This window comes from Ambystoma mexicanum, chromosome 3q, assembly GCF_040938575.1.
Source record: "Ambystoma mexicanum isolate Mex_15411 chromosome 3q, UKY_AmexF1_1, whole genome shotgun sequence".
Taxonomy (NCBI): domain Eukaryota; kingdom Metazoa; phylum Chordata; class Amphibia; order Caudata; family Ambystomatidae; genus Ambystoma; species Ambystoma mexicanum.
In genome coordinates, this window is record NC_090926.1 from 34,120,763 (window position 1) to 34,145,604 (window position 24,842).

Sequence of the window (24,842 nt, forward strand, 5' to 3'; positions counted from 1 at the left end):
AGATATGTACCAGACTGGTTTTAAAAAGAGTGTGGGCACCTCACAGAACTGTTTTAATTTGCAGATGCTTGCTGCCCAAGTGAAGCAATTGGGAAGAACACTTTATGAAGGGTTTCTTGATCTATCACAAGCGTTTGATGGCGTAAATCATCACAAGTTATGGTGCAAACTGCACCAGAAAGGTTGTCCACATTGTAATAAATGTGATAACTTTCGCTTCTGCAATCCTTTTGAACAAGTGACATAAAGATATGGCAGGGATTGGACCCTGACCCAAGGACTCACCAGCGGAGTGGATTCCGTAACGCGTCTCTGTCTGAAGTGTCGGAGAACCAAGGCTATAGGAATCCCCCTGGAACTCCTCTCCCACCCCGGGACACAAGGCCCCAGACAGAGAGAAGAACTCTAGGGAAACCCTCCGGGGGAATAAAAGCCTGCGTGTCAGGATATTGTCTGCTTCAGATGTCTCTTCTAGGCAGAAGGCTGGTTCCAGGCGGTGATGTCTACCCAGGAAAAGACGAAATAGAAATGGTAAGTTGTTGTAAGGCAAAGAGTATAGTAAAGTAAGTAAAAGGAGAAAGTGGACGAGATTCACCTTTTGAAGTGTTGGATTCAGTGGGTTATGACACAAGGACCGAAGATCCGGATTCTAAAGGGATTCCACTATCAAAGAAACGAGAGTTAGATCTAGACACGGAGAAATGAGAGTAACTGGGTTTCTCCCGGCTGTAATGTACCTGGAAGGAATAATGGGGTGAAGTCTGAACGGAACACAGAAATGAGGGGTATCGCTTCTTGCAAGGAGAGGACTGAAAGATATGATATAATAGGGTAAGGTTAAAGCTAGCAGATGAGTAGAATTTAAGAGGTTAACACGGTCCTTTACCTCCAAAGATGCCGGGGAGGAATTGGAGTGAGAACGCGAAGGAGAAGTGTGTGTATGTTAAAGCGTTCGTTCCCGGAAGTCTTGGATGGAGTTTTCAGGTCCACAAGTACGAGTCAATTTGCTCTAAGAATTAGGAAACAGAAACAGAAAGTGAATTTGCTCAGAGTTTGTAAGAAGGACAGGAAGATAAGCCTAGGTCTGTACTTATGAAGCGTTGTTTTCGCAGAGTAGCAACGCATTGGCTTGCTGGAGAGGACGCCAGGTATGCTGTACACGGAGTAGGGGGCGGAGTCCAACTGCCGTCTGTGAGTCGAAAATCTAGACCGCTGCAAGCGGAATGAACTGCCATCCTGGGAGAAAAAATGGATGCCGCACACCGCCGAGTCCACCGATGCCAGAGGGACCAGCGCTTCCTAAGGGGCATGACAGTATGCCCCCTCCGAAGGGCCGGGGCACCCGGCTTACCGGGATGGCAACGATAGAAGTGGCGAAGCAAACCAGGTGCATAGACAGCAGAAGTGGGTTCCCAGGAACGTTCCGCCTGCGAATAACCACGCCAATCAATCAGATACTGAAGACAACCCCTGTAGTAGCGGGAGTCGCAAATACCAGCAACCTCAAACTCAGGGCCCAAAGGGGTAGACACTGGAGGGGGTCGAGAACCCCTGAGCCTAGAAAAATGGTCCACCACATCCTTCTTCAGCTGGGAGATGTGGAAAACAGGGTGAATCCGGGACCAAGAGGGAGGGAGACGTAGACGAAGGCGGCAGAACCCACACATTGAACAATCAGGAAGGGACTGAAGTACTTAGGTGACAGCTTAGAAGGCACCAGGTGACGAGGCAAAAAGTGAAAAGCCAACCATACAAGGTCCCTGGAACCAACCGCGGGGCTGGAGCACGGCGTCTATTGCCAAATGTTTGACACGTCCTTGAGCGGCCAGAAGAGAGTTCCGAGTAGATCGCTGGCCGTCCCGAATATCCAATAGTAAACTGTCCACATCAGGGAACCTTCATGGGGAGGAGAGACCCACAGGAAAACAGGTAGGATGAAACCCATAAGAGCAAAAGCAAGGGCTGGATTTTAATGCAGAATGTCTGGAATTATTATAGGCAAATTCGGCTATAGATAACAATTCGCACCAGTTGTCTTGGGAGGCCGAACTATAACAATGTAAGTATCCCTCAAGAGTCTGATTTAGGCGCTCTGTCTGACCATTGGTTTGCGGGTGAAATCCAGAACTCAGAGCCCTGTTGATGTTAAGACTCTTACAGACCTGGCGCCAGTATCTGGAAGTATATTGCGGCCCTCTATCCAACACAATAGTCTCAGGAAGACCATGCAATGAAAATATTCGTGCAATGAAGATCCTTGCCATCTGTGCAGCAGTTGGAACCTGAGGAAGTGGGATAAAATGAGCCATTTTTGTAAAGTAGTCCACGGCCACCATGATTGTCGTACAACCTTTGGAAACAGGTAAATCCACCACAAAATCGGTGGAAATGATTTGCCATGGACGAACCGGAATGGGAATCGTGGAAAGAAGACCCAGTGGAGCAGAACGTAGGGTTTTGGTTTGTAAACAGATAGAGCACGCTGATACGTAATCTTGTATGTCTCTGCCCAAATTTGGCCACCAAAAATGTCATAGGACCAATTCTGTAGTGTTGGCAATACCCCTGTGTTCAGTTATCTGTAATCATGACATAATTGCATCACAGTTCTTCTGAGATCTTCAGAAGGAATGAATAAACGTTTCTCACGGTAGGCACACCCTTGGAACAGGACCAGCTTCAGGTTATCCAGAACATCCGGATCAGTTTCCAACAGGTGTTTTGTAGATTCTGCGACGGATTGCAAAAAAGTGGCGACCACCTGGAGAAATACAGCTCTGGGAAAGAGAGGTTCTGACCGAAAAGGATTAGAAAGGGTGTTGTCCTTTCTTGACAAGGCGTCAGCTCTGAGATTGATTATACCAGGAATGAAAGTAAAAACAATCTCGTAAGGAGAAAAGAAATGTGCCCAGCGGGCTTGTCTACTGTTCCGAGTCTGGGCATATTGTAGGGCACAGAGATTACTGTGATCTGTTCATACTTCAATTGCATGACTAACTCCCAACAAAAGATGTCGCCATTCCTGGAAGGCCCGTTTGATAGCAAGCAGTTCTTTTTCGAGAACAGTGTAATTCCGTTTGGAAGGGGATAGAGTCTTAGACATGCAAGCCATGGGACATTCCACTCCCTGGGTATTTTCTTGTAAAAGAACGGCTCCTAATGCATGGTGTGATGCATCCGACTCCACAATGAACCTCTTAGTTTGATCAGTGGTTATAAGAATCAGTCCGGAAACAAAGCATTTTTTGAGTTCTTCAAATGATGATTGAGCGGCCTCTGAGCAACGGAAACTCACCCCCTTCTTGAGAAGGGTGGCCATCAGTAAGATCTTTTCTGAGTAATTGGGGATGATGCGCCGATAAAAATTAGCGAAACCGAGGAACGTCTGCAGTTCTTGAACACTACCAGGAGCAGGCCATTCGGTAATAGCAGAAATCTTTTGCGGGTCCATTGAAACTCCTTTGGCATTAAAATGTATCCCAGGTATGCCACCTTTTCCTTGTGAAACTCACATTTGTCCAACTTACAATATAGGTGGTTATCAGAGAGACTTTGGAGTACCTCCGTGACGTGTTGCATGTGTACATCCGTGGAAGATGAGAAGACCAGAATATCGTCCAGATATACTATTACAGAGTGGAGAAGGAGATCAGAGAAGATGTGATCCATGAAACGCTGGAAGACGGCGGAGGCATTAGATAGACCAAAGGGCATAACTCGATACTCATAATGCCCAAAAGGTGTACGGAAGGCCGTCTTCCATTCGTCGCCAGCTCGAATTCGGATAAGATGGTAAGCCCCACGAAGATCCAGTTTTGTAAAGACTACAGCCCCTTTCACTGCTTCAAGAATGTCAGGGATGAGCGGCATGGGATAACAATCGGGAACCGTGATCTTATTCAACCCACGATAGTCAATGCATGGTCTGAGTTCAGTTGTGTCTTTTTTTTGGAACAAAAAATAAAGAAGCCCCGGCAGGCGATGTAGATTCTGCAATAAGACCATAACGTAAGTTCTTTTGAAGGGAGTCTCTCAGAACTTCTTTCTCTCTTGATGACAAAAAGTACATCCGTCCGAATGGAATAGGGGCATTGGGCAGGAATTCGAGAGCACAGTCCTCTCTCCGGTGAGGTGGGAGTTCAGCATATTCGGAATTTGAAAATACCGAATGAAATTCTTGATAGATGTCGGGAACCCTCTGTATGTGATTAAGTACAGTGGCATTCAACTTGTTTTCTTGGGAGGACAACACAAGATGAAAGCCCAAGGCACCGCTTCAAAGACAGTTTCCTAAACAGTATTCTGAACTTAAAAAAAGAGTTCCAGCTGTCCAGTTTATATATGGGTTATGAACCCGCAGCCAGGGTAATCCGAGTATGATGGGATAATGAGCGGTTCGAATGATATCCAATGTTATGGTCTTGCTATGGGAGGATATCTTCATCAAAAGAGGTTGTGTCTGTTCGGTAATGGGCCCGGAAATTAGTGGACTTCCGTCCACTGACTCCACCGGAATAGCTAGGGATTTCAGTGAACTAGGTACTCCCATCGGTCTTGCCAATAAGGAATCGATGAAATTACCAGCAGCTCCGCAGTCTACTAATGCTGACACCTCCACAGGCTGTGCAGAATTCCATTGAAGGGTAGTGCGTAGAACTACCATGGGGAGTTCAGGGACTTCAGTAATTTGAGAGTGCACTTGTATCGGTGAGGAACTCTTCACCAATTCCCTATCTGTGGTTCCCCTTACGGTAGGGTGCGCGCGTTTCCCTGCCCTCTAACAGGAGCAATGGGACAGTTTTGCACCACATGATCCTTTGCCCCACAATACATGCATAGCTTGAGTTGACGAGGTCTATTTAGTTCATCTAGAGTCAAGCGACGGCGTGTCGCCTCAATCTGCATGGGCTCGTCTGTGTGGGCTTTGGTGGTAGTGGAAAAGGGAAGATCAGAAGAAAGTCGCGGATTCTTAGTCTTACGACGTTCCCTATGCCTTTCTTGTAAGCGGTAATCCATTTGCATCACAAGGGAGATTAATTCTGCGAGATTAGGGGGGCGAGGCACTCTCGATACCTCATCTTTTAACTCTTCATTCAGTCCTCTTCTAAATATCGTGATTAGAGCATTGTCAGCCCAGGAGGTGCATGCAGCCAACTTTTTGAATCTAGTATGATATACGATAACAGGTCTTGAGACCCTTGTTTGTAATCTAAGAGCTGTTCCTGAGCTTAAACTGTGATTTCTTGCCTCCCGAACATAGCCCAAAGGCTATTCAAAAAGGCTGGGTAGGAATCTGACAAAGGAATATTGGTGGTGACCAATGGAGTTGCCCAGGCTAAGGCGGGTCCAGTTAAGTTTGAAATTATATGCCCTACCATGTCCCGATCACTATGAAAGAATGCGGATTTAAATGAAAACTGGACAGTACAAGCTTCTATGAAAGCTTTTAATTTATGGGGATCTCCATCGTATAAACCCTCTGGAATGGGACCGGGAGGCAATACAGAACAACTAGGAGCCCTTCCCATATGCTGGCGAAGCATAGCATTTTCCTGTTTTAAAGCCTAAACTTCTGCAGTCAATGTTTGCCTAGCAGTCAGCAATTGTTGTTGCTGAGGGTTTATAGTGATAATGTCAAAAAACATAATGTCGAAAGTCAAAATGTCGAAAACAAAATGTGGAAAAAAAAATGTGAATGTCTTTTTTCTTTGTTTTTTTGTTCGAAATGGGGGGGGGTTCCCCTCCAACCCCCCTTTTTTTCTGTTTTAACCTTTTTTTTTTACTTGCAGAACCCAAAAAAAACATGTAAATAAAAAAATAAAGCATTCGAAAAGAAACATTTTGACATTCTTTTTTCGACATTTTTGTAATTCGACATTATGTTTTCGACATTATAACTGCACACCGTTGCTGAGCTGGGTCCATCTTTGGGAATCGACAGTACGCCGGAACCCCCTACCAAGGATCCAATCCTGCCCCACTCGATATTTCTCTTTTTTGGCGTTGCTAACTGTAATAAATGCGATAACTTTCGCCTCTGCAATCTTTTTGAACAAGTGACATAAAGATATGGCAGGGATTGGACCCTTACCCAAGGACTCACCAGCAGAGTGGATTCCGTAACTCGTCTGTGTCTGAAGTGTCAGAGAACCAATGCTATAGGAATCCCCCTGGAACTGCTCTCCCACCCCGGGACACAAGGCCCCAGGCGGAGAGAAGAACTCCAGGGAAACCCTCTGGGGGAATAAAACCCTGCGCGTCTGGATATCGTCTGCTTCAGATGTCTCTTCTAAGCAGAAGGCTGGTTCCAGGCGGTGATGTCTACCCAGGAAAAGATGAAATAGAAAAGGTAAGTTGTTGTAAGGCAAAGAGTATAGTAAAGTAAGTAAAAGGGGAAAGTGGACGAGATTCACCCTTTGAAGTGTTGGATTCAGTGGGTTATGACGCAAGGACTGAAGATCTGGATTCTAAAGGGATTCCCCTATCAAAGAAACAAGAGTTAGATCTAGACAGGGAGAAATGATAGTGACTGGGTTTCTCCCGGCTGTAATGTACCCGGAAGGAATAACGGGATGAAGCCTGAACGGAAGACAGAAATGGGGGTATCGCTTCTTGCAAGGAGAGGACTGAAATATATGATATAACAGGGTAAGGTTAAAGCTAGCAGATGAGTAGAATTTAAGAGGTTAACACAGTCCTTTACCTCCGAAGATGCCGGGGAGGAATTGGAGTGAGAACGCGAAGGAGAAGTGTGTGTATGTGAAAGCGTTAGTTCCCGGAAGTCTTGGATGGATTTGTCAGGTCCGCGAGTATGAGTCAATTTGCTCTAAGAATTAGGAAACAGAAACAGAAAGTGAGTTTGCTCAGAGTTTGTAAGAAGGACAGGAAGATAAGCCTAGGTCCGTACTTACAAAGTGTTGTTTTCGAAGAGTGGCAACGCATCGGCTTGCTGGAGAGGACGCCAGGTATGCTGTACGCAGAGTAGGTGGCGGAGTCCAACTGCCGTTCGCGAGTCGAACATCTAGACCGCTGCAAGCGGAATGAACCTCACACCGTCAAGTCCACCGATGCCAGAGGGACCAGCACTTCCTAAGGGGCGTGACACACATACTCTTTGAAATATTCTGATACCCTTACATGCCAGCACTAGGATTAAGATTGGGATAGAACAGCAGGTACATTTTTCTCGGGGGATAAGTGCGGTTCATGGACTTCGACAAGGATGCATCTTGGCACCTTTTTTGTTTAACTTTTACATCTATGATAATGGTCCCTCCTGATTTCACCATGACACAAATCCATCACGTCTAGACGCTATGCGCTTACATTATATGGCCTATGCTGATGATTTGATTATATGTGGACTAACCCCTCTGGGCCTTCAGCGCTGCTTAGATGCTGGAAATAGTTATATGCAAGCTATTGATCTAAAAGTGAATGTGCAGAAGACAAAAATTATAATTCTGAAATCTAAGAATCAAATGGGTGGAAAGGGACATACTTTCAACTACCATCTTGAGTGGTACAGTGTAGAGGTAGTGAGACAGTGCAAGTATTTCTCCAGCATGGTGTTTTGCATGGATTAACATGCTCTAGAATATTCCCCCATCATCAGGTGGGGAATCCTCTAAAAATGTTCTCCAGCATGGGTCTTACATGGAATCACATGCTCATGAATATTCCCTGTCATCAGGCTGGGAATCCTCGGGAAAAAGGAAAGCAGTTTCGGTTTAGACTGAAAACTGCTTGTCTCCTCTATAACCAACCATTGTCCTTTGGGTCATACTCCCCATTGCCAATGACATTCGTCCTCCTAAGCTCCACCTCTGGTGGCAATCTTCAGATTTATACCGCACGTTTCAGTGTTGGGAGTTGTAAGCCAGGCATGGTATCTAACAGTAAGACAGACACAAGTGATCACAGTTCAAGAGTGTTTATTGAACTTCATTTGGGTTTGAAAAACGCCTATCTAATCCTAAATCTAAAGATGGAGCAAGCTGTGACCATCAAATAAGAATAACGCAGTCCTAGTAGAGTCTGTCAAAATAAAAGGGCCTATACTAATAAACCTATTGCCAATCCTTACTTCTAAATACAAATATTGTGGGAAACAATGTTATGCAAAAGAAAAATGTTTAAGAAATATGTCAGGATATTCAAGCCATTGGCTTCCCTTCCCCACATTTTTAGAACGGAACAAGGCGGCACACTTGAGCTTAGCACAGTCTCCGGCTTCTCTAGCACGAGGATGCAGTTTAAAACCTCAACATCAGGGCCTTCTTTGCCAAAGTCTCTTTGCCATACAAAGTCTCTTATTTCAGGGGGACTGATGCAACACTACAAACATTAAAGTTCCTTTCTTCTTCGGATTTCACATTTACAACTTCTCAGGTGATTTTCTATTCACCCTGGGTCCCCACTCAGACCCACTTTAACACAAAACCTTCAATTGGTCTCCTTCCGCCAGGCTCAGACCAAATGTATCTATTTTCCAAACTTTCTTTACTTCATCAAAATCGAAAACTTTCGACCGTGCGCAGGATTTTGCTCGACCCGTCGCAGGATCACTTCAATTTACTTGTTCTCTTCTTTATATAACCTTTTTCTCACTTTCACGTTTGCCACTTCTCAGCTGGATACCAATTGAGCACCCACGCGGTGCCAGACCACTCTGTCAAAGGTATTATATTTTGCTTTTAAAGTTCAATCACTCATCAGCAGTTCAACTTTACACGCAACACTTATCACATGCGTTTTAACAATGTTCGTTCCAGCGCTCACCATACAGTGTTGCGGCTTGCAACCTTGGCTTCAACACAGACTGGTCTTGTATCGGTCTCCCCAACTCACCGGCTGTGTTGATTTAATTTATGCTGCTTTGTTCTTGGAGCCAAGGGCGGTACCACAGCGGCTAGTGCTTCTCCCTGCCTTGATTACTGACGCCCTGGTATCTCTGACACACAATGCAGGATTCTTCAGCCTGGTTTCCAGGTCTTACGCTTTATGTTCTCGAGGTTTCTTGAAAGAAGCGGTTTGTTGTCGAAAAGGTCAAGGGCACTTCCTTCCTTGTGAGCGCCTTCTGTTTCAATGTCTTTCTCCTCTCGTTAAACTGCCATCTTGGAACTGCTGTTTCCTCATGTGCTGTGCCTCGCTCAGAGTGTGCTCTCGTGCTCCGCCTTTTATCCATGTGGGGAAGTTTAATGGAAGTCAGGTGTGAGTAATTGTCAGTAATTGCCTGACCTCCCCTGACCAATACATTAGGTACACGGCTCGGGTGTTGGTATGTTTTCTCCCACAGCGGGCTGTCCATGTGAAAGTGTTTGTGTTATTAATGGGGGGTAGGGGGTAAAGTTCCTAAATATCCTACCTGGTAGGATGGGGTAAAGGTGTTATAGGGAAGGGGATACCACGTCTCACCATCCTGTGTCCCACTTCCCGAAGACCCCTCACCCAGGTGATCCTCTTGCACTGGTCTACCCCCAGGCACTGGATCCAGTAGCGATGGCCGTGTCCTGGCCAGCTGGATTACAGATCCTCAGGGACTAGTGGACATCTCCTGGTTTCTCAAAGAGTCCTCTCATTTTGCTCCTCAAAAATGGTGCCATTGTTGCTATTTTGGGATAGTTTTCGATAGTTTTCTTCAGCTTTTTCCTCATCGACCATCACACATTGACTAATGGCAGCAGGGTGCCGTTTTCAGCAAAGACTGTGTTTCCATTATTGGATCTTCTCTCCGCGAATTCGGCGGGCCCAGGATTGGGCCTACATCTCACCGCAATGATGTCCGGCGTGGGCAAGAGAAGTCTCTTCAGGGCCTGTGACTCCTGTGGCCTGAAGAACATTTATGTCGAGGATCGGCACCTCAAGTGCCTTTATTGTCCCCATCCAGACCATGAAGAAGAGGGGTGCGTGCGAGATCTGGCTGGATTCCTGGTGAAGATCAAGAGGGATCACTACCAGTGGTCGGTAGCTTGGATCAACCAGGAGAAGGCCTCTGAAATGTCCTCCGGGCACAGTCAGAACTCGTCAAGGACCGGCAGGTCCCAAGAGTGTGCTCCCTCTGAGAAAAGAAAGGTAGAGGTCCTTTGAGAATGCTCCTTTTTTGGGGGATCGGAAAGAAGGTGAACATCATGCATGTGCTCCCACAAAGGTTGGAGCTGCTGCTGTATATGGTTTGAGAAGGGGTTTCTCCCCACCGCCAGCACCATCGACAGTTAGCCTACCGGCTGGTGGCTTACCTTTGATGAGGAAGTCCCTAACTTCTTCTGAACATTAATCTTCTTCCAATGACAAGTTGTCAAAGGAGAGACCTATTGGAGGCCCATTGGCAGCCCCCTCGTCTTCATCAATGTCGGCTGCAAGGGCCCTGTCAATCACAACTTCATCTGCCAAGGCCAAAGCCTCAGCGATGACGACTTTGTCTGCCAAGACCGCCTCTTCATCAACGGCCTCTTCATTGATGACCACAGCACTGTCGACAACCACCCCGCCGTAGACCACCTCTTCAACAACCCCGTCAACAATGTCTGCTCCTTTGTTGATGAGAAGTTGGCAGCGATCGTCATTTTCACAATTGCAACAACAACAACGCTGACGGTGTCTTTGCCTCCAATTTTGCACATCCCAATCATCGCCTCCTTCCCAAAGTACTTGGTTAGGGTGAGGGAGTTGCTGCCTCTGTCTGACTTCCTGCCGAGACACGTGAGGGTGTCTCCTCCCGCTCCTGTGGGGTCTATGAGGAAATCTCTTCACATGTATAGTAGTTCGGAGGAGGACCTGCCTGAGGATTTCTATTCAGACTACAGGGATTTCTACTCAGACTATGAGGGGGGTAAGGGCCCATGTCCCAGGAGGGTTCTCCATGTCAGAAACTGTACCAACCATTTTCCCCTCCAAGGGGTTTCAGCTCAACACCATTCTCGGCTGCACGTTCGCACCCCAACCAGCACCCATGGATCTGTTGCTGGACATCCTCACCACTCTGCACACCTTGGTGGTAGAATTTCAGCAGAGACTGCCTGCTACTCCTGCACCTAGACTGGCCCGCAGTCCTCCCAGGCCTCTGTCCAGGAGCCCCCTCTGGCCAAGTCCTCCCAAGCTGAAGCTTCAGCCGGGTCCTCCAAGGCCAAAGCATCAGCCGTCGCCGCCACATAGGGCCTTGACCCCAGTGAAGGAAGAGGCACCACGTACAGACACTGGCACAGAAACAGATACCACGGCTAGTAATATGAATGAGTATAAAGATTATGTCCCTGCTGATGGGGAGCCTCTGGGTACTGACAAGCCCAACAGGGCTTCACCACCAGACGGAATTGGCTCTTTCCACGCCTTGATCTTAAAGGTATCCACACTCTTCCATCTAGTACTGGAAGAAAAGAAGAAGGAGGGGTTTCTCTTTCATTGACGTGAGTATCCACACTCTTCCATCTGGTACTGGAGGAAAAGAAGAAGGAGGGGTTTCTCTTTCATTGAGGTGAGTCCTCAAGGAATCATGTTGGTTGCATTGTTGGACGACATCTGGGAGAAAGGACTAGCCCTATGAAGACGCCAAGTACCAACCCTCCAAAAGAGACAAGCTGGAGAAGAAATACAGGTCCCCGGATCAGCTTCCAGGTGTCTCAGGTCGCTGTCTTCTCCACACTTGGTGGTGTCGGCCACCACCAGGAAACACTCGTCCAATCCCTCGTCCTCTTACAGACCCCAGACCAGGAGGGCAAGTAGCTAGATGCAGTTGACAAATGCACCATTTACACCGCAGCTTCCAACGTCAAGGCTGCCAGTGTCCTAGTCATCCTGTCTCATTACGACAGGGAGCTTTGGTAAAAGCTCAGGCCGATACTGGATTTCCTTCTGTATGACAAGAAGGCTGAGGTGCTGGCCCTATTCCAGGAGTGTGAGGTGGCAATGGATCACACCATTACAGTGGTGCTGGATATAGCAGACTTAGGGTTCTGTCAGATGGGGAATGGCATGGCCCTTCAGCTCCAAAGGTGGCTGAAGGCCACGAACATTTGAGCGGTCATGCAATCCAAGGTCGTGGACATGCCCTTTTATGGAGACAACCTGTTTGGGAAGGCACTGGATGAGACTCTCCAGGCTATCAAAACAGAAAGACAACACGCTCTTTGGGGCCCCTCCAGCATAGGAGGTTGTCCTTACATTGAAGAGTCTCAAGGTCCTCCAAGAAGTACATTACCCCCTATCATCAGTACTCCGACTCCATAATCCAGGAAGCCTACAGAGGCCACTCCCAGGCCTACGGTAGCAGAGGCCAGCATTGTCGTTGTCCACAGGGCAGGACGCAGACAACCAAACAGGCCTGAACTGCCCGTGGATCCGAGCCCCTACACTTGCACCCCGGTGGCAGGCCTGCTATCGAACTTTGTTGAACAGTGGAGCCACATCACCATGCACCTCACCATGCACATCACAATGCACATCACAATGCACTCTACTGTTATATATTTATGTACCCTTTGCCTTGACTTGATTTGTCCATGTATTCACGTTTTCTAAGCTGTCTTGTATTGCGCCCAGATACCCCAGGGTGTGGCGTGCTCTATAAATAAATAATAAACAAACAAACAAACCACGGACAAATAGGTGCCTGACGTTCTTCAGCAAGGCCACGCCTTGTAATTTCAACACAGGTGCCATCGCATTCCTCTGGTACAGCGTCAATAACTTCACATGGCTCAACTGATGCAGGAGCTTCAAGCCATGTTAAGAAAAGGGGCAATAGAGGCAGTCCCTCAGTGACTCTGGGGCTCCAGAGTGTACTCCAGATATTTTCGGGTATGGAAGAAGTCAGGAAGGAGGAGGTTGATCCTAGACTTAAGATGACTTAACAAGTACTTAAAGTCCCAAAAGCTCAGTATGGTCACATTGCAGCACATGCTCGATCAGCTGGAGGTAGGGGGTTCTCTGGCTACTCTGGGCCTGGAGGACGGTTCTTTCATATCCCCGTTCATCGAAATCATTGGATGTTCCTTCGTTTTGTGGTCCAGGGACGGCACTACCAATTTAGAACCCTGCCCTTCAGCCTGAAGTGAGCCCCCAGGGTGTTCACAAAATGCTTGGCCCCGGTATCTGCGCACCTAGGCTGCAAGGGCATACATGTCTACCTTTACTTATCTGTGCGACTGGTTCATTCGCTCCTGCTCTCACGCGCTGATGGCCGAGCACACAGCGGAGACCATGTGCCTTCTGACTTCGCTCATATTCACCATCAACTATTTGAAGTCCTGCGTGGTGTCACAGCAGAATGCTCTGTTCCTGGGCACCCGTCTCCACACGGTCGCATGTCTGGCAACCCTCTTGGAGGAGAGGGTGAAGGCCATCCCAGGGATAGTTCAGCAGCAGTGTACATCAAGTCTCTATTAGGCATGATGTCTTCCTGCATCCATCTGGTCCCCTGTTTCAGGCTCCAGATGCAGCCTCTCCAGGAGTTTCTAGATGCCAGGTGGCAGCAGGTCTCAGGCAATTGGACGGACAAGATCACCTTTAATCGGGCATTCCTTCAGGCTCTACAGTTGGTAGGCAGTTCGCCTGCATCTCACTCTCTGAGCCCCCTTTGGGATTACTCTATACCACACAACGGTCACCACAGACGACTCCCTGGAAGGGTGGGGAGCCCACACAGGGCAGTCTCACACCAGAGGCCTCTGGATCCTGAAAGAGAAAGACTTGCACAAATAAATGTTTTAAAGCTCCAGGTGATCTTCTCGGCCCTCAAGTCCTTCCAGACATTGGCATTGCAGGATGATTCTCATCACTCCGGCTTGGCCGTGGCAGATATGGTACCCGGACATGCTCCATCTGTCAGTGGCTCTTTCCATCCGGCTGCCTCCACGCCTGGACCTTCTCTCCAGAGAAAGTGGAAACAATACTGCACCACAACCCAACATCGCCGAGCCTCACGGCCTGGCTCCTGCAGTCCTAGACTGTGAGCACCTTTCCCTACTACTGGACTGCAAGAAGAACCCGGCCAAGGCCAGAGCTTCCCCTATATTATCTTGCCACAGCCACAAATGGAAGCGAATCACAGTGTGGAGCAGGTCTTAGAAGATTACACCTCTGCGGATAACGGCTCTGCAGCTCCTTCCCTACCGGCTTTCGCTAGCCAAGGCTGGCCTGGCTCACACCTTCATCAATTGTCATCTAGCTGTTATATCCCAGTACACCCAGCCACCTGGCAAGTCTTCCCCCTATGGTCGTACAGGCTTGTCAAGGAGTTCCTCAAAGGCCTCTTCAGGACTTTTCCACTGGTGAAGGCTCCTGCCCCGGCTTGGGAACTCAAAGTAGATTTTACTAAGCTCATGGGGCCTTCATTTCAACCGTTGCATTGGGATCCTTTGAAGTTTCTCTCGTGGAAGACTGCTTTCCTGGTGGCCATCACCTTGGCCAGGCATGTCGGGGAGATCCAGGCCCTCTCCTGCAATCAGCTATACTTGAGCCTCCACGCTACAAAGGTGGTGCTGCAGACCCATCCCACCTTTAGGCTGAAGGATCCTTCAGAGTGCCATCTAAACAAACCTTTCGTTCTGCCAGTTTCTTTCTGAACCCTTCTATGCCTGCTAATAGGGCGTTCCATTCTATGGACGCTGCAGGTGCCTTGAAGTTTTCAGATTATGTCTCAGATGTTCATCAATTTTGGTTCTGTGGGCCAAGGGAAGGCCCTGTCTAAGGCTTTGATATCCAGGTAGCACCACCAAAGCCATCTCAGCAGCAACAGCGTGTTTCTCTGGTGTTCCCCTGCTCGACAACTGCAGGGCTGCTACATGGAGGTCCACACACAGCTTCACACGGTTTTACTGTGTCGACAGGAATTCCAGGGTGGAGTCCTGGGTCGGCCAAGCAGCACTATGCAACCTGTTTGTTTGAGGTGTGTCTGTTCCATGGGTAACTGTATTGCTTCAGTTGAGCCTTGCCACCTCACATGGTTGTATATATGTACTGCTGTGCAATCCTATTACTGAGCATGTGAATCAATGCAAGACCCCATGCTGGAGAAGGAACAAGTTACTTACCTGCATCTCCTGTTCTCCAGCATCGGTCTTGCATAGATTCATTAACATGCAAACCCTCTCTCCTTCCCCTCTATGGCTCTTCTTGGTTCACACTGCCACTTTACGTGCTCTACCAAATCTGAAGATGGACACCAGGGGTGGAGTTTAGGGGGACGAGTGTCATTGGCTAGGGGCATAATGACACAAAGGACAATGACTGGTTATAGAGGAGACAGTTTTCAGTCTAAAGCGAAACTGATTGCCAGCCTGACGACGGGGAATACTCATGAGCATGTGAATCTATGCAAGACCCATGCGGGAGAACAGGAGTTACAGGTAAGTAACTTGTTCCTTAGGTGTGGTCTTTCAGGACAAGCCGAACAAACAAGTGGGGATAAGTTTGTTTCACTCACATGCCAAGGAAGCTGCTTCTCAAATGCACTTGCTTGACAGCCGCTTTGGCCGGTTCTCTATTTCCCCTCATCTGTGCTTGTATCAGTTAAAAATACTTCCTAGACTAACTGTTGGTGGAGAAACACCCCCTTAGTGAGATAGACTGGGACAGAATTGAGGCTTTGATCTGGTGAAAGACACTTGTATTGCTGCAGGGTGTTCCAATTGGTGTACTTCATCACAACCTTAGTTTGGTGTATATTTAAGCTCCTGTCAATTGGAAACATCTCTAGTTGTGTGGTAAATATTTGTCTCCTCGCTCTGGGGCCATGAAACTGTAAAGAATTGGATGCTTGAGTTTCTAACTGTAATGCAAAGTGCTTTGGCGAGTTGGCTGTGTTGCTACTTTGTTCATTGGTTCCTGGGAGTCCTTCTTTCATTGTTACTGCTGCAGGATTTTGACTCCTCCATGACTGCATATAAGCCTTAGACACTCGCGGAAAGCAAAGCAGAGTGCTTCGGAGTGTTACCTGTGTTGGCGTGTGGCGACAACTGATGGATACAACTAACCCAGCGCTCCGTTTCTTTCCGATGACAAGATTGCGACAGCAACACATCTCTCAGGTGAGCCCGGCGTTGAACAGTATTCCTAATCTGCTCATGAATACTGGTGCCACCCCAGGCCCTTTCAGACCTAGCAAAAAAGCCTGTGCTGATGCTGCCCTCAAATCAACCACTTTGACTAATTGGCTACACTGTGCCTCTGGAGGCATTGAATGCACAGGCCTAACTAACGCCCTAAAAAAGAAAAAACTCCCACCATCAGAGCCGTGCCTGATGCTCCAATCTGCTTTGTCGGCGAAAACAACTGGACACATGGCTGAATCGGAGTCGGACTCATGCTTTGAGCGTCAACAGTTGGATCTCACTGACGCCGAAACATTGGCGACTGAAGAGGTTCCTCCGATGTGCGACCACATCTGTTACAATGTCGCGGTCCCCACTTTGGCCAACCCAAGCGCTATTGAATGTAGAAATATCAAGCACCGGGTCACGACCAGCCTTAATGATATTGACCGAGCACACTCTCTTGCAGTCTTCTTTCCTATTCCCTGCAAATCACACGAGCTCAGACGGCTCCCACGCAGCGGTGTCGAATATTCACGGAACTGTTCATCCACAGGCCGTGGCCGATCCTCATGAGGTTTTTACTAACACAATGCAAACGATGGATCCCAAAAAAGATCTCCATGAAGGGGATGGAACGGCTCACCTAATGTGCCCTTTGAATCTAATGCCCATACCAACGATGTGCATTGAAATGCTGACACATTCTTCGTATGAGCCCCACGTGGCTGCCAAAATAACGGAACCAACCCTCCACTCATATGTTCTTGCCCCTCATCCGATTACTGTTTAAGCTGTGCCAGCATTCCACTCTTCCCAGGACCATAGACTGGGGTCATTTGCTGTCGCGCGCCAAGACTGAGCCTCGCTCTTTTGCTCCACCTATGCAAGATCAGTGCTTGGCAGCCCTGGTGATGGTCAGCGCTGACCAGCATTCGACCTCGGACCCACAAATGCAATCCAGAACAGAATTCTACCACTTTTGCTGCGCATTACAACTTGATGTCGGCCTTGTCCCTCTCCTTGGCTCCCTTCTTAAAACTTTATGAAGGAATGAGCAAAAATATTCAAAACCAAGCTACCCTGCTAGCCTTGCTCAATTGAAAAATGATACATATAGAGTCCTTCATTACAGCAGTGGCGTTGCTAGGGGGGAGGCCTGGGCCCCCCCTGTGAAACCCTGTGCCCCCCCCTTGTTCCCCCCTACCGAAGACGAGCAGTGACCATGTTCTCCCCTTACTTTTGTCTGTGCCTCCCTACTTTTGTCTTTGGCCCCCTCGTGCCCCTCCTAAATTTGATTCCTGGCGACGCCACTGCTTTACAGACACGTGTCAAGCAGGAGGTGGGTGGAATGTGCCGATTCCATTCGACGTCAGCTAGAAGATGCATTAAAGTTAGAACGTGCGGACAGAAAATGTCTGTTAAACTCCGCGCTTGATTTGTTGCATCTGAAACCTTTGATTCAGCTCACAAAAAAAAGAACAGACCAAAACAACGATAATCTCTTGCGACCCATGCAAAGTGCAACTGCTGTTCCCTCTTGTGAGCTGTCGACTCGATTACCCCAGTGCACAGAAAATAAAGACAAAGTTACCAACGTGTCGATAGCTATGCCTCGGGTGCCGACGTACAACAGTATCACTGATTCTAGCCTGGAGCCTCTGCTTAATAAAGCAGCCAATACAAGTGCAAAATACATCCCCTTTGCTGACGCTACCTCAGTGCTCCCTCCAGAAAATGAACAACTAGAAAAGGCAAAACCAAGCTCATTGAAGTCGTTTCCCGAAGTCTCCACAACCACGAAGTCCTTTGCATTTTCCCATCCCAAAACAACAAGTGTCCACACCTTTTTTGTAGGACCCAAAAGGAAAAATCATAAGCTGAGTCGCCATCCACCTAAAGAGGTGTACTCAGGAAAGAAAACGAAGAATCAGTCTATGCCACAGAATCATAATGCTAACAAATCTAGGAAGTTCATTTGCAACCTACCTACCTTGCGTGAATTGCCCGTTCAGGAAGCCAAAGTTTTGCCTCCTCGCTTGAAGTCAGTAACTGCCATCTCTTGCCCCGTCCCGTTGTCTAATGTTCATGAAATGAGCCCTCCACTGAGCGACTGCTCGTACATTGGTGATGAGGCCGACTGAACTTTTAGATTTACTCCATCGACGATGATTCAATCTCGCTTAATAACGACGGTTCATCTAAGTCAAACCCATCACTGGCCTTTAACAATCCAGCAGCCACTGCCTTTCCCTGTCCGAAGCCTACAGGTGAAGCAGGACTTAGGTACAGCAATGATATAACTTTGGCTCTGCACAAATCCTACAATGAGACATACCCGGCAATATCTGAATTGTACATCCGCCGGCAGGCGGATACGCCGGCGCATCCGAAGGCCATACAAAGGCCCTGTTTTGCGCCCTGGACCCCATTCCAGCACCCCCACGGCAAGGGCAGAGGGCAGGAGCCCTCCCCCCCGCAGAAGCCACATCTCAGACACCACCGCTGCCTACGAGCTACGAATGCACAAGGTGCAGGGCTCGCCTGACCTTGTCCTTTCATTGTGCCTGACCTGGGCATGCCGGGCGCATTACGGCGCCATAACGAGGCTGAGCCTCGCTAACCGCGGCAATATCTGAATTGTACATCCGCCGGCAGGCGGATACGCCGGCGCATCCGAAGGCCATACAAAGGCCCTGTTTTGCGCCCTGGACCCCATTCCAGCACCCCCACGGCAAGGGCAGAGGGCAGGAGCCCTCCCCCCCGCAGAAGCCACATCTCAGACACCACCGCTGCCTACGAGCTACGAATGCACAAGGTGCAGGGCTCGCCTGACCTTGTCCTTTCATTGTGCCTGACCTGGGCATGCCGGGCGCATTACGGCGCCATAACGAGGCTGAGCCTCGCTAACCGCGGCAATATCTGAATTGTACATCCGCCGGCAGGCGGATACGCCGGCGCATCCGAAGGCCATACAAAGGCCCTGTTTTGCGCCCTGGACCCCATTCCAGCACCCCCACGGCAAGGGCAGAGGGCAGGAGCCCTCCCCCCCCCGCAGAAGCCACATCTCAGACACCACCGCTGCCTACGAGCTACGAATGCACAAGGTGCAGGGCTCGCCTGACCTTGTCCTTTCATTGTGCCTGACCTGGGCATGCCGGGCGCATTACGGCGCCATAACGAGGCTGAGCCTCGCTAACCGCGGCAATATCTGAATTGTACATCCGCCGGCAGGCGGATACGCCGGCGCATCCGAAGGCCATACAAAGGCCCTGTTTTGCACCCTGTTCGGCGCTTCGGAGGCGCGGCGCGGCCTACCCCCTTGTCCCTCCCTCCCGAAGACATCCTGCAAGGAACCTTGCCTTCTGCAAGGACGGACCCACACAACCACGGTAAGCCTGAGGGCTCTTTTCCGGCACCTCTGGCTGGAACCCAGAAATCTGCACGCTTTAGACTTATTTGGCACTCTCTAACAAAGGCCCCTATGCAACCCCTGTTGTACTTCAGTAGTTGGGCTGTTTAACCCCTTCCCTCTACCTTGCAGCTCTATTGCACAAGGTTAACCTGACATCAGACCTCACCTGATTTGTGACTCAATTCGTGTTGTGCCTTATAGTCGCCAATAGACTACAATTGACCTGTGCCTCAATCTGTGCTGTGCCCTATGGTTGCCATTAGACTTTACCTGATTTGTGCCTCAATTTGTGTTGTGCCTTATAGTCGCCAATAGACTACAATTGACCTGTGCCTCAATCTGTGCTGTGCCCTATGGTTGCCATCAGACTTTACCTGATTTGTGCCTCAATTTGTGTTGTGCCTTATAGTCGCCAATAGACTACAATTGACCTGTGCCTCAATCTGTGCTGTACCCTATGGTTGCCATCAGACTTTACCTGATTTGTGCCTCAATTTGTGTTGTGCCTTATGGTCGCCAACAGACTACAGTTGACCTTTGCCTTAATCTGTGCTGCTGCAGATAGTACTTCACCTGACTTGTGCCCCTGCCCTATGGTTGTCATTAGGTATAACACTGCCCTAGCCACTTTATATACTTCAATGTGCTTCTAGTCGCCCTGACACACTTAGGTGACACACTACCTAGCTAGCCTTCTACACTTGCCTATTTTGCCACCGCTTTGCCCACATAGAACCTAGCCTGGTTCTCGCCTAGATCACCTAACTGCCAATATACAGGTCTCTTTACAGACTGCTCAGACCTCTCTGGCACCGAACCACTAGCTACACGCCCTTGCATGCAACCTAGTCCACGCCCTTAGTTTGAACCTGGACTTGCCCACCCTCTCATCCCTGTCCACTACCAGAATGAAAATCACCCATTACCAATCTCTACACATTGTTCTGAGCCTCCTTACCACCATGGCATTTGCAACCGCGGACTCACACCCTGCTAAAGACAGAAACATGAGACTGAGGGCAAGACTGTCCTGTCTTCATGAACCATCTTCCTACCACAATCACAGAGGATATATCGATCTAGCAAACAAACGTTCGCAATACCCCAAACCTACCACCCCTCGCCCTGTTCCTATATCTACTAACCAGCCACCGTCACAAAGAGTTGCCCCCACTAAAAATAAACAACCCCCCTCGACTCAACCAACTAGTACCTTATCAATAATTGGATCTCTCATTAATGCAAGATCCATGGTCGCCCATGCTACTGAGATCTCGGACACCCTAACTAATGAAAACTTAGACCTATTAGTCATAACCGAAACATGGCTCCATGACGCGGCTGGCCCTGCCATCATGCTAGCTATACCAGACGGCTACCAACTACTAAGAGTCGATAGACCTAACACTAAAGGTGGCGGCCTAGCCATCATTCATAAAGCTACCTTACCTATCAAACTAGCTACTACCCTGATATTCTCATCTTGTGAACTCCTTACTGCCAAATTGCACCTCTCTTGCAACCGGACTCTCACCTTGCATGTTATCTACAGACCTCCTGGACCATTGGGAACCTTTGAAGACGACATAACTAGTATCATAACCAACAATACTAAAGACCATGCTCAAATACTATTACTGGGAGACTTTAACCTGGGCTTTAATGACAGCAACGACAAACATGCCCTATCTGTCGCCTCACTCCTGAATGACTACGCCCTATCTCAAAAAGTCTCCTCTCCTACTCATGCCAAAGGTAGAACCCTAGACTGGGTTGCTGATCGGAACTGTAACATCAGCATTACCAACATAATACCACAATCCTGGACTGACCACTACTTAATTGTATTCAATGCCTCACTAGACCTTATCCGGCCCAAACCTATACTCATGGCCCCGCCACTTCCCACCAGAAGTAAAAAAGACATCACATCAGAACAACTCCTACCCCACCTTCTCCCTACTTAGACAACATCACAGACCCTACGTCGCTTGTAGAAGCTTACAACAGCTCTATGATCAAGGCACTTGACTCGATTGCCCCTACCAAGCTGCGCAAAAGCAAACAACTCTGTCACCTTAACAACTGGTTCACGCCATACCTGAAAGACCTTAGAATCCAAAAAAGAAAGTTGCAGTCTATCTGGCAACACTCACCCACTGAGGAGAACAAAACCAAATTAGCCACCCTCGCCAAACAGTATAAAAAGGAAATCATAAGTACTAAAAGAAACACCTTCAATGACAGAATCTCCAAAGCCAAATCAGACACTAAGGAGCTATTTTCCATCCTCCGTGAAATGGAAACACCCATAACCCCACCTGACAACATTCCTAAAAACAAGCCCTGGTGCACTAATATACAAAATGCCCTGGCGGGTAAAATCAGCTTGCTCCAATCTAAAATTGCTAACAAAAAAGCTTCCTTGCTCCTGCCAACAGAACCCATACTGCAACCTCAGCTCCTCCCAAACCAATCTAACACCCCTCACCCATTTAGCTTCAGAAAAATATCCATATTGGCGACAGAAAAAATCATACTATCTCTAAAACCCTCCAACTGTAAAGGTGACAACTGTCCGGCCCAAATTATAAAAGATGCAGCTCGAGACCTAGAACCCTTCATTTCGAAACTCATTAATGCATCCTTTAAGTCTAATCTAGTACCTAACAACCTCAAACAATCCTGGGTGCTTCCCTTGCTAAAAAAACAAACACTTGACCCTGCTATACCAACTAACTACAGACCCATCACTACTGTCCCTTTCTTACTTAAAATTATAGACAGAGTAGCATACCTGCAAATCCAAGACTACTTAGAAACTAACAATTTACTAGGATCACGGCAATCTGGCTTCCGTCCCCTTCATGGCACTGAAAAGGCCTTGATTGACCTCAAGACCCAAATTGACGAGTTGAAGGACAATGGTAAAACAGCGATGCTACTCCTCCTTGACCTATCTGCGGCCTTCGACTTGGTAGATCATGCAGTCTTATGCAATCACCTAAGCCCAGCCGCTCATTTCTCAAGTGATGCCATAACCTGGGTACAATCCTTCCTTGCAAACCGGACAATGAGAGTCTTCTCCCCCTCAGCAGCCGCTGATCCCATACAAGTTTCATGCGGTGTCCCCCAAGGATCATGTGTTTCTCCGACGATGTATAACATCTTTACTAAGCCCCTGTTTGATAAGCTGGACAGACTGGGTGTTGTCTACACTAATTACGCAGATGACACTCAGATTCTAATCCCCCTTTCGGGTAACTTCTTGGAAGACACGGACTTAGTAAATAAGATATATCTCCTCATTCAGGCTTGGATGGCATCCCATGGCCTCTGCCTGAACGACGACAAGACTGAGCTACTGATCATTGGCTCAGCGTTGGCTATCAAAAAACTTGACCCTAACTATGCCTCATTTAACATCGACAATAACGTCATCAAAGTGATGCCTGCAGTCAAAACCCTCGGGGTTTATCTTGACTCAACGCTCACCTTCAAAAAACAAACAAACTCTCTAGCATCCTCCACGGCATATACTTGCAAATTGATCCGAGCATGTAGACCTTTTCTAACTGAGACTAGCTGCATCACATTAGCCAATGCTCTCATCATATCCAAGCTGGATTACTGCAATGCCCTCTATGCAGGCTCTAACAAGTATATCCTTGACAAACTACAAACTCTCCAAAATAACGCTATCAGAGTAGCTTTAAATATTCCTAACAGAGCCCACATCTCCACCTTTAGGAAAAATATCCATTGGCTAAAAATCAAAGACAGGATCACCCTCAAAATACTCTCCCTCACATCCAAATGTCTTAACAACATTGCCCCCCCCTTATCTGGCCAATAGAATCCACAGGAGAACCTCAAACCGTCCCACTAGACTGACCAACGCCTTCACCTTAGTGATGCCTAGATACAAAAAGAGTACAGCCGGCGGCTCTAGTTTCCCAATCATAGCTGCGCAAACTTGGAACAAACTCCCTTTGGATCTCAGAATGGACCAACCTTACTCTAGTTTCAGGCGAAAAGTCCTCACTTGGATCCATGCCAATGACACTTAGCTTGACCTTCCCCTCCCACATAGACACTAGACGTCTGCAACCAGCTGAATGACATCCGATCAACTAGACTGAACCGTAGTTCCGCATTTTTTCTACTTTTCCTTCTGCTTTCCTTCTATACTTACCTTTGATCTAATGTGAACTGTATAAACTGCACTTTTCTTGATTTAACTGCGAACTGCATAAATTGTATTTCTCCTGTAACTAAGTTCTTAAGTAATCTTGTACTGTTTGCGCCCAGCTACCCCTTTGGGTTTGGTTCTGCGCTATACCAAATAAACAAACAAACAAACAAACAAACCCCAACCCAGGTTTGTTCCTTACCTTCACAGAGAAGATACAGATCGCTGTCGGCATTCGAGGTCGGCTAGCGCCTAAACCTACAGACTATCAACACGTATCATTTCGGTCCACTGAGCGGAGTCTCTCTAGTTTGCGAATTGGCCCACACAGACCGTACCTTGATCCGCCCGATCACAATTCCTGTCATGATGACTTGTTGGTTATCCTTGAGTGTTTACTACCTGCATACAATGACTTAATCTTGAACCGCACCAATGTCCTTAAATTACTTTATACTGTGCCACAGCTACGCTTTTTAAGATCTTAAGACATCAGGATCGTTGAATTTCCTACTAAACACATCACAGACAAGGTAATCTTACACTTGAAAACAACTTTGATTAAGTCCACACTGCTTGAGATGGTGCAGTTGTTATTGCTGATGGGCTTTGACTGTAGTGAAACATTGTCTTGCCATCGGAAGGCTCCAATACAAGTTGGCATCAGGATTCTTCTTACATGACCGATATGACGCAAAAACCTTCCAATCTTAAATCTACAGATTTTAACATGGCTAAATCCATACACACTTTTTTCAGGAATACGAACGACCTACCAAAATCTGAGGTGCATAATAGCTGACTTGTCATCACGGCTTCCAAAGACTCGACATCTCGGTGTGTCGCTGTTTTCACCCAAAAAACGAAAGCTGTCCCATCACAAGGCTCCAATGTGAATCAATATATTCTTGTAGCATTTACACTAAGCGCAAAAAACATTATGGAACGTGGCCTACCGGAATACTAGAGGCGTCTCCCATCTTCTAAGAGATAGCCATCTTTTTTCAGGAGTGTTCCACATCATCTGCTTGCAAGAAAACTGGCTTCTTTCTCTGCCAGTGCTCGACGGATACACTGCAGTTTTGAACCCAGCTTATAAAGGATTACTTGGTCTTCCCGCCTTGGGATTGCTTACACTCATCAAAAATGATTATGTCCATAAAATCGACCTTTTCGAATGTCCAAATCACTTTCTGCAGGCTACAGG